This window comes from Nannospalax galili, unplaced genomic scaffold (assembly GCF_000622305.1).
Source record: "Nannospalax galili isolate Female #2095 unplaced genomic scaffold, S.galili_v1.0 scaffold9, whole genome shotgun sequence".
Classification (NCBI taxonomy): domain Eukaryota; kingdom Metazoa; phylum Chordata; class Mammalia; order Rodentia; family Spalacidae; genus Nannospalax; species Nannospalax galili.
Genome location: NW_008360332.1, coordinates 6981388 through 6988374, shown reverse-complemented (window position 1 = coordinate 6988374; position 6987 = coordinate 6981388).

The window sequence follows — 6987 nt, the reverse complement described above, 5'->3', positions numbered from 1 at the left end:
CAATGATTTTTAAAAATTTTCCCCTCTGGCCCTTTGTGATATTGTATCGCTACATTTACTCCTCTATGTGGTATTAATGATACAATTTATTGCAATTTATTGTAATTATTTTTTATTCAGTCAGTTATCTTTTTTCAAAAAATTATTTTATCATTTTTATGTGAATGAGTATATTGCCTGCATGTATGTAAGTGTAGCCATGTTGTGCAATGCCCACAGAGGTCAGAAGAAGGCATTGGGTCCCCTGGAACTGGAGTTATGGGTGGTTGTTAGCCACCATGTGGGTGCTGGGATTCAAATCGAGGTCCTCTGCAGGAGCAGCTGGTGCTCTTAACCTCTGAGCCATCTCTCCAGACCCCAGACAGTTATCCTCTAAAGATATTTAAGGGGTTGAAGAAAGGGCATCCAAATAGTATTTTACAACTCCAATTCCAGGGGCTCCTACATCCTCTCTGATCTCTGTGGTATACTTACATACATGTAGGTAGTGCACCCATGTGGTGTACTTACATACATGTAGGTAAGCAAAACACTCATACACACAAAAAATAAATAAATAAGAAATGTTAGTTTCAGGTGTGCCAATGATGCTCTGCCTGTTTCAGTCTAAACCAGTTTTTATTTTGCTTTAGCAGGTTTGGAGTGTGAGGTTGATACCTTCTTGCGATGACTTGAAGACATACCCCTGTTCCTTGCTTTGCTTGCTTCTGACAGAAGTCTGCTGTTTCTCTTTTTTCTGTTGCTCTATCTGTTCCATTTTTTATCTTTGATATTCTCTCTTTATACTTGAATTTCAGCAATTGAAAAATTATATACTTTAGTACCAATTTGTTTTCATCCTGCTTAAGATTCATGGGTATGTGAGCTTATAACTTTGAATAATTTTGTACAAATTCCCACCATAATTTTCTCAAGTATTTTTCCATTATTTTACTTCTTTCCTGGGAATTCAATTTTACACATTTTCTCCTTGTTCTATAAATCAAAAGCTCCTGCTGATTTTTAAAAAATATGTTTCCCTTGTATGTTTTATATATTCTAAGTTTCTATATCCTCAAAAATATATTTTCTGCAGTATCTCATTTGCTATTAAGTTCATCTAATGAAACATTTCTTTCAGATATTTTATGCTTCATCCTTACAAGTTGTATTTTATTTTATTCATTTTCCAATTTTATTCATTTTCTTAGTTTATGTACTATACATGGCTGTAATAATGGTTTTAGTGTCATCATCTAGTTTCATGACCCTTGTTATGTCTGGGTCTGTCTCTCCTGGTTGACTTTTTTCCTTATTCTAGATTACATTATATTATTTCCTGGTATGTCTAGTCATGTTATATTGGAAACAGAATTATGAATGTAATTTTATTGAGTTTCTTTTTTTTTAAAGTAGTTTTGAACTTTATTTTGCCAAGTGTTAGCTAACATGCCCATCAGTCTGACTAATTCAAACCCTATTTTAAGTTTTTCTTGCACAAAACAAGTATTATATTCATTCAAGAAATAATTTAAGCTGGGCGTGTTGGCACATGCCTTTAATCCCAGCACTCAGGAGGCAGGGGCAGGCGGATCTCTGTGAGTTCGAGGCCAGCCTGGTCTACATAGTGAGTTCCAGGACAGCTGGGGCTGCAGGGAGACCCTGTCTCCAAAAAAAACAAAAAAAAAAAAAAAAAAAAAAGAGCAATAATTTAGCACTACTACTAAGATGTGACTCTGTTGTTGCATCTACTGAGTGACTTCATAGATTGCTCAGGTCTCTGCTAAGAAGTCAGAAGTCAGGGACGCAATCTGAAGAATGGCTTCACAGAGAAAGCAGCAGTTTGAAAATAAATACTTGTCTTATACCTTCCACTTCTGAGCAATGAGTATGGATTATTTTATTACTGTTGGCATACTGTGAAACTGCTTCCCAGAGCATAGTATTTTAGTGTAGAGCACCACCAACCATTTAGAAGAATGTCTGCTTTGCAATATCCTTTCCAGAAATACACTGATTAAATCACATTAGGAGACATTATTTAGTCATTAAGATTCAAGTTTTTGAAGAGCAGTGACTTGGGGGAAGCTTAAACCAATTAACGGAATAAAAGCCGGGCAAAAAAAAAAAAAGTTCTACATAAATCAAGACCTCATTTTCATATGACATTTTCTTTCAGTAAAACTTTTACGCCACTTTTAAAATGTTTTAACTTTATTATTATTGTGTGACTCTGTGTGTACATGATGTGGGTGTGAGTGCAGGTGCATGCATGCCACAATGAGTGTGTGGAGGTCAAAGGACAATTCTGCAGTGTCTGCTCCTTCCATTTTTACATGGGTTCCAGGGATTGGATTGGACTCAGATCGTCAGACTGCAGAGCAAGCACTTTTACCCACTGAGCCATCTTGTTGCCCCCTTTAATGCTACTTTTAGTATAACTTCAAAAACCTTTGTTGTAAATTATTAGGCATCTGTTTGGCTTTGGCCAAGATATCTAGTCTCTCTGAACTTTAGTCTTTTTCTCAAAGAGTGACAATACAAACACGAATCTCATGGCCTAATTGTCAGTACTCAATGATATACAGAGCTTGTAAAACAACACTTGTTACATATACATACACTAAATACTTAGTAAGACTAGATGTTATTGTTATGTCAGGCTTCCTAAGTAATGTAGTTGTCTCGTTAGCATTGTATTTGGTGCAGGAGAAATAATGACAAGTACAAAAAGTTACTCTTGTCTCTTCATTGAAGGGAGGTTTCCCCAGGATCTAAATGTTGGTCTTATTTATATTGAGGAAGCTTCTGTTCTAATTTTTAAAATTCTATGCAGAAATCCTTTCTGCAAATCCTAAGGACTGCCAGACATGCTCAGTCTCTTTGACCTTTCTTTTCATTGTTAACACTGGTTATTACTGTGTATGGTTTATGGGCTTAGGGAGAGGTAAAGGTAAAGTATGAAAAAGGAATGTGAAGTAATAAATTCTATTATGTCCTTTCTGGTTATGCTTCTTCTTTCTCTATACTTTAAACAACACATACACATGCACACACACAAACACATACATATATGCATGTACTTATAGCCCTTTAGCTGTGCCGAACATATCCCTTTATAAGATGTGCCCAGATTCTGCAACCAGATAATGCTGCCTTGTGGTATCGAATTAATCGAGCAGTCCTTGTAGAATTCGTTGTGCCTGCTTTTGTATCCCAGCTCACTCACTTTCCTGTGGAAACATGTACTTTGGGTACTTTTTCCAGCAAGGACTTGTGCAGATCTACCTCATACATTAGTTCTAGCTGTAGTAATACTTTGGGAAAGGAATATGATCTCAAAATAGCCATCAGGAGAAGCGTGTCGTGAAAGGTCACAGCAGTGGGGCAGAGGATGTTGGACAGAAGAGTTCTAAAAATAAAGAGCCAGAGATCAAAGAAGTGATGAGGAACACTTTTTGGCTTTCATTCCAAGAGAAGGAAGGCGGAGCCAGCAGCCCCCTGCTTGCTGTGCTGACTGTTAATATCTGCCGCTCCCAGAAATGGGAATGGGGCAGAGCACCGTCTGCAGTCCTTCATGTTTGGTGCCTGTGTTTAAGTCATCTACAGAATACTTACAATGGATTTTCCCTTACTGCCGTATTGCAAATATCACAAGGTAGCTCTAAACATCTCTGATCCATAATTTCTAATTTTAACTTTCTTCTAGACCAGCTCTTTCAGTTGTACAAGTTCAAGTTGATTTTTATTGACTTTCTGGTTGTACCTCATGATTACGTGTATTTTCAAAGCCAAACACTGAATTTTTGTGCATGTACAAGAAATTGAGTCAGTGGGTTCAGCTGTATCAACCTCTCAGCTACTCTGAGTTCTACTGGGTCTGGCAAAGAAGCATATATTTTAAATATGCTAACTTCATCTCCTGAAATACAGCTTTGGCAAAAATGAGTGAAAACACAGACCATGATGTGAATTTTGGTATATTTGTATGTGTGGGTATAGTTTTTGTTTTCTAATTCCACAAACTAAAGAATTAGAAAATCTGGAATTCGAGGATCTGAAAATTAGAATTCCACAGTTTCTCTGAAGGTGAATTTCCTCAATAGTAAAATTTGATGACATTTGGCCCAGAGAAAAATGAGTATATGGAAGTGTTGCCAGGGACACGGTGCTATACAAATGTTTCATAACTCACATGGCTGTCAGAGGCCCAGCTCGTACCTTCAAGCTGAATTCACTCTTTCCCATTCAAGAAGGCTTCTTTTCATTCATTCCAAAACTATTTACAGTGTCATTCCAGTGTGCAAGGCACTGTGCCAGACACCAAGAAGCATCCAGAGATGAATCACACCCAGATCCTGCCCTCAGGGCACTTAGAGTACAGAGACACAGATAAACCACAGAAAAGCAGGTTGCTTGGTTTCTCTAATTTAGTTTCCTGATGATTGCAAAATTGAGCAAAGAATGTCAATGTCATTTAAAAATGAGCTGCAGGCCTTCCTAAATGTTGTGTAACAATGCACATGTTAATTAACTAACATTAGTCTGTTAATAGAATAATTAACATATATGCTATACAGTTAGTCTAGAATATTGGAAAATGCCTGTGACAGCAGAGGTATTTGGAATTGAACAGGTACTTAGGACCTGGCAATGATTAAGGAGGGCCGACAGTGCCCTAATCCCAGCCATTGCTAAGCCATCTGTCTTCATTAGGCTCCCTAAACCAAAACCGACCCGAAAACAATTGATTCTGCCTGCCTCCGAAGCTAATTCTCCCATTTGTTTTGATTCAAGGCTGCCTTTGTCTGAATCCTTGAGTGAAAGGTCTCTGGTTTAACATTTTGCTTGCCATATATTTAACAAATTTCTGGCTTAATTCTAGAGTCAGAGATAGAGGAGAGACTTGTCCCAGAGACAGAGGAATTTGAATGTTTCAATGAGAGAAAAAGGCACAGTTTTCACGTTGAATATTGTATCGTTTGTTGCCAGTTCCATAAAAATAAGATATTTGGCTAAAGAAAATCTCCAGTCATTTGAAAGCCATACAAAAATCTTACTCTTGTAAAACTCTAACTTAAAGCACATTCTCCGAGCTAGAGAGATAGTTGCTCTTGCAGAAGACACTGGATCAAGTCCCAGTACCCACATGGCAGCTAATAACCATCCTTAACTCCAGTTCTGGAGGATCTGAAGCCCTCTTCTCACCTCCACAGGCATTGCATGGTGCGGGTGCATTCTAGGTACATGCAGGCAATATGCTCATACACATAAAATGAACAAAAATAATAAATAAAAAATTTTTTTTTTAAAAAAAGCACATTCTCAGACAGTATGATGGCTTCCCAAATATGCCATGGATAAGAATACTAAAGATCTGAAAATACAGGGCAGGAGACTGATCTCTTCTCCCAGGAGGAAGAACTGGTTCAAGTTATCTGAAATCTCACGATTTCCTTTTCAGGAAAACTATGAGGGACTGTATGCTGATCTTCTGTCAACCTCTCCCTCAGGCACTAGCAGCTTTAAACCAGTATGAGAGATCTTAAAAATGTGGTCCTAGGAAAAAGAAACTCTTGTGAGCTCAGGAAATAGTGATGTTTCATCTAGTGCTCAGAATAACAACCATAGAACTATTAGAGGGACCCATGGGTGCTAACATTTAGCTAATGAGTTCCATGGAATGAGGGAAGAGGACTGGAAATACTTTTGTGAGCAACTGGTATAACCTTCAAGTTAAAGTGTCCACAGCAGGCCTGAAGGCCAGACAGATAACTCCCAGACTGAATCCTCAGAAAATCCCTTCACACCTCTGCAACCTCTGAGCATTCTCACTAAAATAAGAGGGAGGAAGGGAGGGGGGCAAGGAGGGGGGAGGGAGAGAGTGGGGGAGAGAGGGAGAATCCAGATCTGCATTGAATTTTGGAACCCATAGCCCTTGGGTGGCTCATTGCCTTTCAATAAACAAAGCCACAGTACTGCTGAGAGTCAGTCTCCAGATTCAATCAATTCACGCAACAAATATTTATCCAATCTCTAGACTTGGCAGTTTGCCAGGCATAAAGACAGGTCATTCTTCCGAACTGTCTGATCTGTGTTGTTAGCAAGTGCTGTTAGCATCTGCAGGCCTAGGGTGGGTCCCTGCTCCTGGTGAGGCAGGCGCTGCACAACCCTTTGCTAAAGTCATTTGGTGGTTCTCGGTAAGTATCATATTGTTTTTCTTTTTGAGGCAGTCTCTAGCCTAGGCTTACTTCAGACTTCCCTGTCTAACCAAGGATGACCTTGAATTTCTGATCTTTCTGCCTCCATCTCCCAAGTGCTGGGATTAGAAGCAAACAGACAATGTCAGTTTATTTGGTACTAGGACTCAACCCTGTGTTTTGTGCATACTAGGCAACCACTCTACCAACTGAACTACACTGTGGTCCCCTCTAGCATTTGAGGTGAGTGGGAATCTCCTGGTTTTCCTCTTGAATTGGCCAGTGATTATGACTTTTTCAGAAGACTGGTGAGCTTTAGGAACAAAAGGCAGGGTCAGGTAGCCATTCTTTGGCTTTTCCAATATTTACTGCTATATAACAAACTATCCCTGAATTAAGTCACTTAAAACAGCATCTACTATATGCTGTGGATTCTGTGGTGAGGTGGTCACGCAGGCCCCTTGGATAATTCTCCTCTTCATCCAGGCAATGATTTTTGTCATGGGCTAGACCAGAGGATCCAAAATGACTTTGCTCTCACATTTGGGAGCTTGGTAGAGCTGGCTGGAAGTGTGAATTCAGCTGGGCTTATTTCCCAGAGTCAGCACCATGGACTCTGGGTGGTGGCTTTTCTTACAAGGTAGTTCATTCCTCCCAGAGGAAGGATTCTCCCAGAGAGCAAAGAGGAAGTTTCCTGGTATCTTCTGATGTAGCCTCAAAAGTTGTGTAATACAACTTCCTCAGGATTCTCTTGGTTACAAGAAAATCCCAAGACTACCATGGGACAGAAATTAGGCTCCTTTTTTTT